At 49.4% G+C, this 10,691-nt stretch overlaps 1 protein-coding gene across 1 annotated transcript in view; it reads right to left on the bottom strand.

Annotated features, from left to right (window-relative positions):
• The window catches only part of LOC126519122 (uncharacterized), a 148,578-nt gene that overhangs the window by 49,368 nt on the left and 88,519 nt on the right, over positions 1-10,691 (bottom strand). The gene's annotated exons all lie outside the window — the stretch shown is intronic.

Here is a 10,691-nt window from a genome sequence, read left to right as displayed (position 1 = left end):
TTTGCCAAGAATCGACGTCCCATCAAGTTGTGCCTCACAATTGTTGCAAGAGTTTATATGCGCACCAAGGTGCGCTCCTCTATCTACATTTTTGTTTACTTGTTGCGCATGTTCCCTGAGTCGCTCATTGATGCAATGCCCTATCTAGCCAAGCTATGTCTTAGCACATGAGAGTGAATTGTATAAACCACGCCGACCGCGCACAACACGTATGAAGCATCATGCCGAATTCGGCGTCCTCCTCTGCCCTCTCCGCAGGTGCGGGAGCATAGCTAGGAACACTATGCCTGCAAGCAATTTTCTTGAGTTGATAGATGACCTTATGTGTTTAAGGGACCGCGCAGGGAACATGCACAAAAAGTAAACAAAAATGTAGATAGAAGAGTGCACATTGTTGCGCATATAAACTCTTGCAAAAATTGTGAGGCATGACTTGATGGGACGTCGATTCTTGGCAAAAGCATGAATGAGCTTGCGCGGCTTGCCTTAGAGGCCTACGACATAAAAAGGCAAAATGATAATTGCATCAGTGACATAGCTTTGTCCCTGCACCCATCTGAATTTGAGTTCCTACGTTTGCATATGTGATAATTTGGGAGATCTCTGTAATGTAATGTGTGCGCCTGTGCAGTTGTGTGGCCTAGGGCATATATATGCATCGACGACGAAGAAATAAAGAAGTTGTCAGTTAGTGCCAGCGTGTGTCGTATCTGCCTTTTGCGGTTCGTCTTAGGTGTTTGCGCTGTAAGTTTTAAGTTCAGAATTATGTGCCAACTAGGCCAAATGAAGTTTTACTCTTAGTCAAGCGAGCTCAATATATAGTCTGTGCAAAAGTGTGGAGCGTCAGTACAAAGTAACAGTTCAAACACATGGCTCTGTAGTTACAGTTCAGTATGAAACGAGATAAGATTTCTTAGCATTTCTTTCATTTACTAATTTCATTGTATTAGGACATGTAGAATACTAGCAATTGGCGTGCTTACAATGTACAGTGCTCTTTTTTAAAATCCAGACAATTGTTTTACTGGGGCAGAAATGTGCTTTCTTTTGGGCCCGGAAGTGAACATATTATATTTCTTACATTTGGTGTAAAATAAATTTTCTTCACTGTCAGTGTGTGTCTCGTGCATTTTTCCTTTCAGCAAGTAGCAACTGCTCTCGAAGGCGTTTGCTGGCCTCGGAGGCACTGCCGATAAGCTAGGACGACTGTATAAAAGCTTTGCAAAGAGGGGCTCTGTGATCAGCGAAAGGGAAAAAAAATGAAGACGTGCGGTGACGGGTTCATTCGCCATTGGACCACGTGTGCGCGTGACTTGGTCGATTCAGCGGTGGCCCTGTGCCGTCGATTGGACCATGTGTGGCGAGCCCGCGGCGAAATGCTTCGTGGCGGTACGCCGCGCCTATGCAGCAGCAGACGGAACACCGCAGGCCAAGGTGTCGGACGCCGGCGTTCGCTCCGAGCAGGTGCGACGCCTGCTCGGGTGGCAGCTCACGGACGGCCGAGTTCCCTTGAGCCTTGATCGCCGGCGTTCGACATTTCGGCCTGCGGTGTTCCGTCTGGTACTGCGTAAGCGCGTGACCCGCGCCACCATGCATTTCGCTACGAGCTTGCCGCACCTAAACTAAAATGCCTTTAATTCCTTCACAATACTCCCATTGTACCTCCCAGTCAAATAGGGGGGGGGGTGAAGTGGGCGTATACGGTACCCCCGTTGTGTGCCCAATTAATGCCCACGTCAATGGGAGTTTTATCGTACGCCCTTTCAATGGGAGCAAAAAGATGTACAAAAGGGAATGCGCTAGAGGACAAGCAAAAAGCGCCCATCTGGGTGTTTTTTTGTTTACAGTGTATATGAGCCGGACCGCGAAAAAAACAGCATTTTTCACGCCTGATGGATTATATGGATTTAAAGTCCTTCCATATGGCCTGTGTTGCGCACCTGCCACATTTCAGCGGGCGATGGACGCCATTCTCTCTGAACTAAAATGGCAGACGTGCCTAATCTACTTAGACGAGGTTGTGGTGTTTCCGAGGACGTTTTATAAACTTCTAGAATGACTCAAACACGTACTCATCGCCATTAGCAAAGGAAGTCTGACTGTAAAGCCTGTGAAATGTCATTTTGACCATCAGGAGATCAAGTTTCTCAGACACGTATTCAGCCCCCGCGGTCTTCGGCCAGACCCCGAGAAGCTAGCTGCCATCGCAGAGTTCCGGCGTCCAACTTACAAGAAGACAGTTCAACTCTTCTTAGGTCTCTGTGCTTACTATCGTCATTTTGTCGAAGGATTTTCAGGAATCGCTGAACCATTAACGAGATTAACACGCCAAGATTCACCCATCGAGTGGGCGGATGAGCAACAAGCAGCATTTAGAGAATTGCTGAAGCCACTGCAAACAGCCCCCGTACTCGCACATTTTGACGACAAGGCTGACACAGAAATCCACACAGACGCCAGCAACGTGGGGCTCGGTGCCATACTCGTCCAGTGGAAAGACGGCACCGAACGATTAGTAGCTTACGCGAGCCGTAGTCTGACAAAGGCGGAGGTCAACTATTCCACGACTGAAAAGGAGTGTCTCGCCATCGTTTAGGCCATCGGCAAGTTTCGACCCTACCTGTAGGGCCAACCTTTGCGAGTAGTAAGTGACCACCACTGACTGTGCAGGCTTGCGAGTCTTAGGGACCCTTCATGCCGCCTCGCTCGCTGGAGCCTCCGCCTTCAGGAGTGAGACGTCACAGTGGTTTATCGATCTGCACTGAAGCATCGTGACGCCGACTGCCTCTCACGTGCACCTATACCTTTGAAGCCCAGCGATTTAGAGCAATACTTTCTGTTTCCTGGTGTAGTAGACACTCTCGAGATGGCTGACCTCCCACGTCCATAGAGTACATTGCTTCTCCTCATCCTATACCTCTAGGGAGCCGACGTTGTCCCACGACCGATGTCACAGGACTGGCCTCTTACTGCCTCCGCAACAACGTTCTCTACAAAAAGAACTTCGAAAACATCCAATAAGCGTTCCTTCTCGTAGTCCAAGTTACACTGCGCGATGAAGTTTTGCAAGCGTGTCATGACGACCCGTGTGCTGGAAGCTTAGGCTTCGCCAGGACGTTAGCGCGCATAGGCCAGAAGTCTTACTGGCCGCGGCTGTTCTCTTGCGTTCAGCGCTACGTGATGAGCTGCCGTGATTGTCAGTGGCGTATGGTTCCACCTTTAAAACCTGCTGGTCTTGTGAAACCCCTGGACCCTCCTCCTCCTCCAGCACCGATTCAACAGGTTGGAATGGATCTTGTGCGTGAATTTCCTACGTCGTCCGCAGGCAACAAATGGATAGTCGTCGCACCTACTGCCTAACGCAGTACGCAGAAACAAAAGCTATACCCCGTGGAACATCCACAGAAATCGCTATTCTTTGACCATGAAATCGTATTACGTAACGGAACCACTTCTGTCTTAATAACTGATCGAGGGACTGCATTTATTGGTGACTTAACAGAGGAGATCATCACACTGACTCACACCAATGATCGGAAAACTACGGCCTATCACCCGCAAACTAACGGTCTTACGGAGCGCCTCAATAGAACTGTCGCCGATATGATCTCGATGTACCTTGACATAGAGCACAAGTTATGGGACAAAATTTTACCATACGTGACTTTTGCATACAATAGGGCTGTTCAGAAAACCACCTGATTTATACCATTTGAACTGGTTTATGGGCGCTGCGTAACAACACCTTTAGAGGCCATGCGGCCGGTCGACAACGAAAAAAGGAGTAACAATGCTGAGGACATCGTCCAGAAGGCCGAACAAGCTCGACAGCTTGCTCGCATCCGCATACGTCTCCAGCAGAGTACTGACACCCGCCATTACAACAGTCACCGAAGGAACATGCAGTACGAACCCGGTGACTACGTCTGTGTCTGGACAACCTTACGTCATCAGAGGCTATCGGAAAAATTACTGCGTAGATACTTTCACCCGTAGAAGATTGTTAGGCGACTCAGCGACGTGAACTACGAGGTAGTCCCTCAGAGTACTACTACGAGCTCGAGCAGACGACGGCCACGAGCCGAGATTGTCCACGTAGTGCGGATCTAACCGTACTATGGCCGAGAATACGCATCCGTCTCGTAGACTTTCGCACGCGCCCTCTGTCACCATCCGATCAGCGACAGGGACGATCGCTTTTCACATTTGGAGTATTGAAGGGAAGTAAGCTGCCCGCTACGAGTCCCGATCGCTAGGAGTCAGCGATCGCCAGAGAGCAGACGACGATGCGCGCAGTTGTGACCGGGGGTTCTTTTGGGTGTCGGCCTTCATTAAAAGAAAGCTGTTCTGTTTCGGCGAGTCCGTCTTAGTTATCTTCCTGACAACATACATATATATTGCTACATGCATATGGCGTGTTTCATTTGGACGATGCGCGCAGGCGCCCAGACGAAGAAGACTAACTGCTCCTTGGTCTATAGCTTTAGTCCGAACTGGCCAGCGCTGCTGTTGTGTCTCTAAATATACATTGTAAATCGTCTTGACTGTTTCATACCTCGTTTGCAAAGAAAGCGGTTAACCGTGGGGTCCGATTTTTAATAATATCATAAGAGGCCAGCAAACAAGGACACCAAGGACAACGCGGGAAATTACTTGTACTTAATAATTGGATTAAACATATGATCAATTAATGGAAGTTAAAGTGGATGAAAAACAACTTGCCGCAGGTGGCGGGAACGATCCCAAGTCTTCGCTTTACGCGTGCGATGCTCTACCAATTGAGCTACCGCCGGCAGCCCTTTCCCATCCACTTCTAAGTATTTATGTGTTACCACAAGAAGTAGCCCTGGGAGTGTTAGGCAGCGCCACCACTCACAAACCTTCGCGGCGGATGCGGAACATCCATTCTGCCGCAGGCGTCACGAGTACGTGATCTTTTTAGGTGATAGCAACTGCTCAATAAACCCACATGCGCTACCTGAAGGCATCAGTGTTGCGAGATTCAAGAACCTTGTTACGGAAGGAATAAGAAAGGGGTTAACCGAGGGGCCAGGTTTTTTTATTAACATCATAAGCGGCCAACAAACAAAGACACCAAGGACAACTGGGTGATATTACTTGTCTTTAATAATTCAATTAAAGAAATGATAGATTAATGGAAGTGAGTGTGGATGAAAATGAACTTGCAGCAGGTGGGGAAGGATCCCACGTCTTCGCATTACGCGTGCGATGCTCTACAATTTAGAAAACGCGGCGCCGTTTTCCCATCCACTTTCTAGGCTCTTTGGGTGTTACTACATGAACTAACCCTGGGAATGTTAACCAGCACCACCACTCACAAACATTGGCGGCGGATGCGGAACATCCTTTGGGGCTCCTCGGTTAACGTCGTTCTTGTCATTCATTATATAACGACAGTCTTGAGTCCGGCCACATTGATGCATTCAGGTAACAAGTGTGGGTTTAGTGACACTCGCTATCACCCGAAAAGATGAAGTACTCGTGATGCCTGCAGCAGAAAGGATGTTGCACATCGACGGCCAAGGTTTGGGAGTGGTGGCGCTGGCAACGCCTTTCTTCTCATTCATTACATAACGACGATCTCGAGTCTGGCATCATTGATACCTTCAGGTAGCACGTGTGAGTTTACTGGCCAGTTGTTATCACCCAAAAAGATCAAGTACTCGTGACGCCTGCGGCAGAAAGGATGTTCCACATCGACCACCAAGGTTTGTGAGTGGTGGCGCTGGCTAACACTCTCAGGGTTAGTTCTTTTAGTGACACAGAAATGCCCTAGAAAGTATATGGGAAAACGGCGGCGTGGTAGCTCAATTGGTAAAGCATCGCACGCGTAGTATGAAGACGTGGAATCGTTGCCCACCTGCGGCAAGTTGTTTTTCATCCGCTTTCACTTCCAATAACTTATCGTTTCGTTAATTCAATTATTAAGTCAAAGTAACTTCCCCTGTGTTGTCCTTGGTGTCTTTGTTCGTGTCTTATGATATACCGCTTTCGTGGAACATTTCGGTGGAGGTTGCAGAGACCCCACAATAATGCTAGGAAATGTAATATGCTATGTGGGCGAAACCCGACGTGTCTGATTCCGGACACACGGGGGCGAGCTGTCTAACTGGGATGCCTTCAAGGAGAACCTCCGTGACCTCACTGGAAACCTAACCGGTCGCCAACTAGCTGCACGAGCTTGCTATACGAGTGTAGTCTTGCACTGAATCGTATGTCGGAGGTTGACAAAGTAGACCAGTACCTCAAAGGGAACGCAAACGACGCGTTCCACTTGTTGATCTACAACATTGTTTCCACCATCGACGTCACTGTCAAGGAATGCCGACGCTTCGAGCTGACCAAAAGCCGCTGTGCCGTTCCACAGTTTTCTTGTCTCCCTAATACGACTGCGACGTCATCCTGTATCGTCCTTACCACTGCACTTCCCTTCATTGAGAATGTGACGCGTATCGCTCGCCGAGAGCTCGAGGCTGCCATCTAGCTCCGTTCCATCCAGGCCTATTTGACCACACTACTGATCAATCGGCACCAGCGATCTCCCTCAATCAGGAATTTGTGCGGCAAGAATTTGCCAACACCGATTTTCCTGCTACCTGCTCTGTCTTCGAACCTGACGTCAGACCGGCGTCGCGCAGCGACCTGTACTCTCTTTCAAGATCCAGTAACCCTACTCAGTGAAGAAGTCCTAACGACAAGCCAATCCGCTTCCGTTGCCACCGAATTGGCCATGTAGCTCGTCATTGCCGCACCTCCTGGACCTCCGCACCTCCTGGAATTTGCGTCTTGGAGCTCCTTCACCGCCTTTCCTCACCCATATGCGGATACTCGCCTATACGTGTGCCTCCTACTCGTGACGTTCCTGCAGACGACACTCGCCCAGCTCGCTCGCCACCATCCCAACGCCGTCGGACCCCGTCGCCCCAGCCACACCGCTATTCATCACCGACGAATTATGGACCTAGCCAGACTGAACACTAGACCATGCCGCTCCTGAGTGTACTGATTAAGTACTTTCATGGTGCCCAACTACTTCATTAACGCTCCCAACAAACCAGAACTTACTTGATGTTGACGTGAACTGCGTCCCTTCGACAGCGTTAACTGATAGTGGAGCTCCGGTGTCCATAATGAGTGCGATCCTCCGTCGTCGATTGAAGAACGCTCTCACACCTGCTACTACACGAGCCGTACGAGCCTCCGATGGCAACACTTGCTGTCATAGAAATGTGTACTGTCCATATAATCACCGCCGGCCGCCACATTCCAGTTCTTTTTACAGTGCCGACCAATTGTGCCCATGACCTTATCCTCGGACTGGTGTTTTTGGTGCATTCCGTTCGGACTGACTGTCCTACCAGTACCTTGTGCATTTATGTTTCTCTTCTGCATATTAGTGCCGACCTTACAAACAACTTTAGTACGACTGCCTTTGTGCGCCTGCCGCCTAAAGCCTTGAGCTTCCTCGATTTTCTGCCATCTTTCCCTGTGCGCGATGGAGATGATTGTGCCTACTCCGCCGTAACCGTTGCCGATAACCGGACATGCCTCCCCATCGTCATTTTTGGCCTGGCAAAGCAAGTTCGGCCCTAAGGCATAACGGTTTGCCACGCTGCATGCTATAGCAGATAACCGCGTCACTTCTTCATTAGACGTCTGCTCTGATTCCTTAGCATGTCTACATGATTCAAGTTGCCTCGTCGCCACATGAAGTACAATGATCGCTGAGGACCTATTGCCTGAACAAGCAGCAGTTCTATGCCGCCTTTTCGTTTCTTACCGCGACATCTGCTATCTCAACGATCGACAATTGGGTAAGACTCCACTTGATAAGCATCACATACGTACTGGTGATGCTAGTCCTATTTATCGCCGCCAATGACGAGTTTCTGCAGCAGAGCGTAAAGCTATTCAAGATGAGTAAACAAAATGCTTACCAAAGGCATTATTGAACACTCGTCGAGCCCTTAGGGGTCACCCGTTGTGCTTGTTAAGAAAACAGATAGCACGTCGCGTTTTTGCGTAGGTTATCATAATTTCAACCGAATTGCGAAAAAGAATATCTACCCCTGGCCTACCATTGACAAAGTCCTCGATTGTCTCCACAGTGCCAACTAATATGCATTACTAGACCTTCGTCCTGGTTATTGGCAGATTTTTTTGGATGAAAAGGACCAAGAGAAGGCCACGCGCGTCATCCCTTATGGTCTATATAAATCCACAATTAGGCCGTTCGGTCTATGCAACGCCACAGCAACGTTCAAACTAATCATGAGGCCCTATAACGTAAAACTATTTCAATATGTTTTTATCTCCTGACGTCAAATTTGCGTAACCGCCGATGCAAGCATCGGGAGGTTTCCCGGAGGAATGCCTGAACAGACCAATCAAGCACTCTCCTCGTTCATAAGAGGTAATTTTTGTTTGCCTGAGAAACGAACAACATTGCCTACACTGAGCGGCTTGTCTTATCTAATTGGCTGACAAGAGGCGTGGAGCACGCTCAAGTGGAGAGGGATTCGATGGGGCCGAGCCACTGCACTGAGAGTCGATAACCAGATGAAGAGGGTGGTGCCAACATCTGCGATTGGTCCGTTTTCCCTTGCTTAGCTTGCGGTGGCTGGTCGAAACATCGCGGCGGCATCCAACGGAAGCTTACGAATGACGCTAAAACGAATCGTCAGAAAAGAAGCGTTGGCAGAACGACGTCGAGGACATGCCGAAAGTGCTCGAAAAGTTTGCACGGCCAAGCAAAAAGTTACATTATAATACTAAGAGATGTATTAGCAACGGGCGCTGGCGAATGGGTAGCAATCACAAGCGTTCGGCCAAGGACAGGAACCACGAGCTCATACCGGTAGCGATGCTGCTGTGGCTTAGGCAGGCTACTCTTCTTCGTTACAATCGCCCTCCGCAGAAAAAGGCACCATCCTGACGACTTAAGGCGAAGAGACTACTATTGGGTCATAGTACGGCTTAATGCGAGAGACGTGGACATGTTCACGGCCGCGATGGCGGAGGTCCGCGGAGATAGCGTGAGGGGCTCTACGATGTAACTGACGGAGGTAGTTTGCTCCAGGACACGGTAGGGTCCTAGGTATTTTGCGACAAGTTTTGCGGAGCAGCCGGGTGTGGTTGCGGGTACCCGAAGCCATACGAGAGAGCCAGGAGAAAAGGTTGGTGCAGAACGGTCGGCAGGTTGAAGGGATTGGTGCTGCCACTGGTTCTCCGTGGAAAACGAACGTGCAAGCTGGCGGCGTTCCTCGGCATGTCGAGCAGCTTCAGATAGCGGAGTACTTTCGGACGCGTCAGGTGTACGTGAAAGAATGGTATCGAGCGTAGTAGAAGGTTCTCGTCCGGTATAGGAGAAAGTAAGCGCAAAATCCAGTAGTTGTTTGGGCCGCAGTATTGTACGCATATGTCACGAAAGGGAGAACTTGGTCCCAGTTTGAATGATCCGAGGCGACGTACATCGAGAGCATATCGCCAAGAGTACGGTTGAAGCGCTCCGTCATGCCGTTAGTTTGCAGATGGTACGCTGTACTGGTGCGGTGGACGATTCGGCATTCGTCGAGTAGTGCCTTCAAAGCATCGGAAAGAAAGGCGCGGCATCTATCGCTCAGATGTTCGCGAGTTCGCGGAAGTTCGCGGAAAATGTTGTCGGTCGGGTAGCGGCATAGATGGCGGCGAAAATGTCGGCGGTCGATGCATATAGGGCAGCAAGAGCGTTTGTGGGCCAGATCGGGAAACTGCTTCAGTGTAAGTGAGAGGTGCAGTGACTGGTTCCAGCTCCGCAGCTCGAGGATCGGCTTGAAATACTTGCTCTTGAATGAAGTCGTGGATCGTAGGAGGCAAAGCAGGTTGTGGTTCCGGGGCCTAAGATATCAAAGATAGCTAGCGGGCGACCTCTGCGCGAACGAATTCCTGAATGTTTATGAAAAGAGCAGAATGGCTGTCATCAACTCCTAGGCTTGACAGAGAGTCGGCAGGCAGGGTGGGACGTGTCAAGGCGTTGCCTGCACAACTTGTCGTAACTCTGACACAATTCTACCACTTCAGCGACAGTGTGAGGACTCTTCGATAAAAACATTTGAAACGCGTCGTCCTCAATACCCTTCATTATATCTTTGATCTTCTCCTCCTCTGACATTGACCTGTTCACCCGTTTGCAAAGGTCAATGATGTCCTCAGTGTAGCTCGTGAAGTTCTCTCCGGCCTCTTGGGATTATGTGCGCAAACGGTGTTCTGCACGAAGCTTTCTTACTGCTGGCCGGCCGAAGACTTGGGTAAAGCGGGTCTTGAAGACCAACCACGAAGTTAGGTCGGCTTCATGGTTTGGAAAGTATAGTTTCGCAACGTCCGCCAGATAAAAGGCGACGTTTCTCAACTTGGTAAACATCTTGAAGGGGCAGCGCAATAAGATGAAGAGAGAAGGCAGGAACACACAGAACAGCGCTGTACTCACAACTAACATTATTCGACGGCATACACAAAGATATGTGCACAACCCATAGCCACGTGCTCTCCCATCGATGGCGTCATTATCAGTGCGCAGGCAAAAAACGCAAAACCCTGTAATCTAATGCTACACTATGAGGCGGCTTAAAAATTCAAATTCACTGTCATCCAAATTTAACGATGGCATGCTTACACAACGCGACCATTTTTCC

Source organism: Dermacentor andersoni, chromosome 10 (genome assembly GCF_023375885.2).
Source record: "Dermacentor andersoni chromosome 10, qqDerAnde1_hic_scaffold, whole genome shotgun sequence".
Taxonomy (NCBI): Eukaryota; Metazoa; Arthropoda; class Arachnida; order Ixodida; family Ixodidae; genus Dermacentor; species Dermacentor andersoni.
The sequence above is the reverse complement of the archived record's forward strand: the minus strand, read 5'-3'. Positions and strand labels throughout refer to the sequence as shown.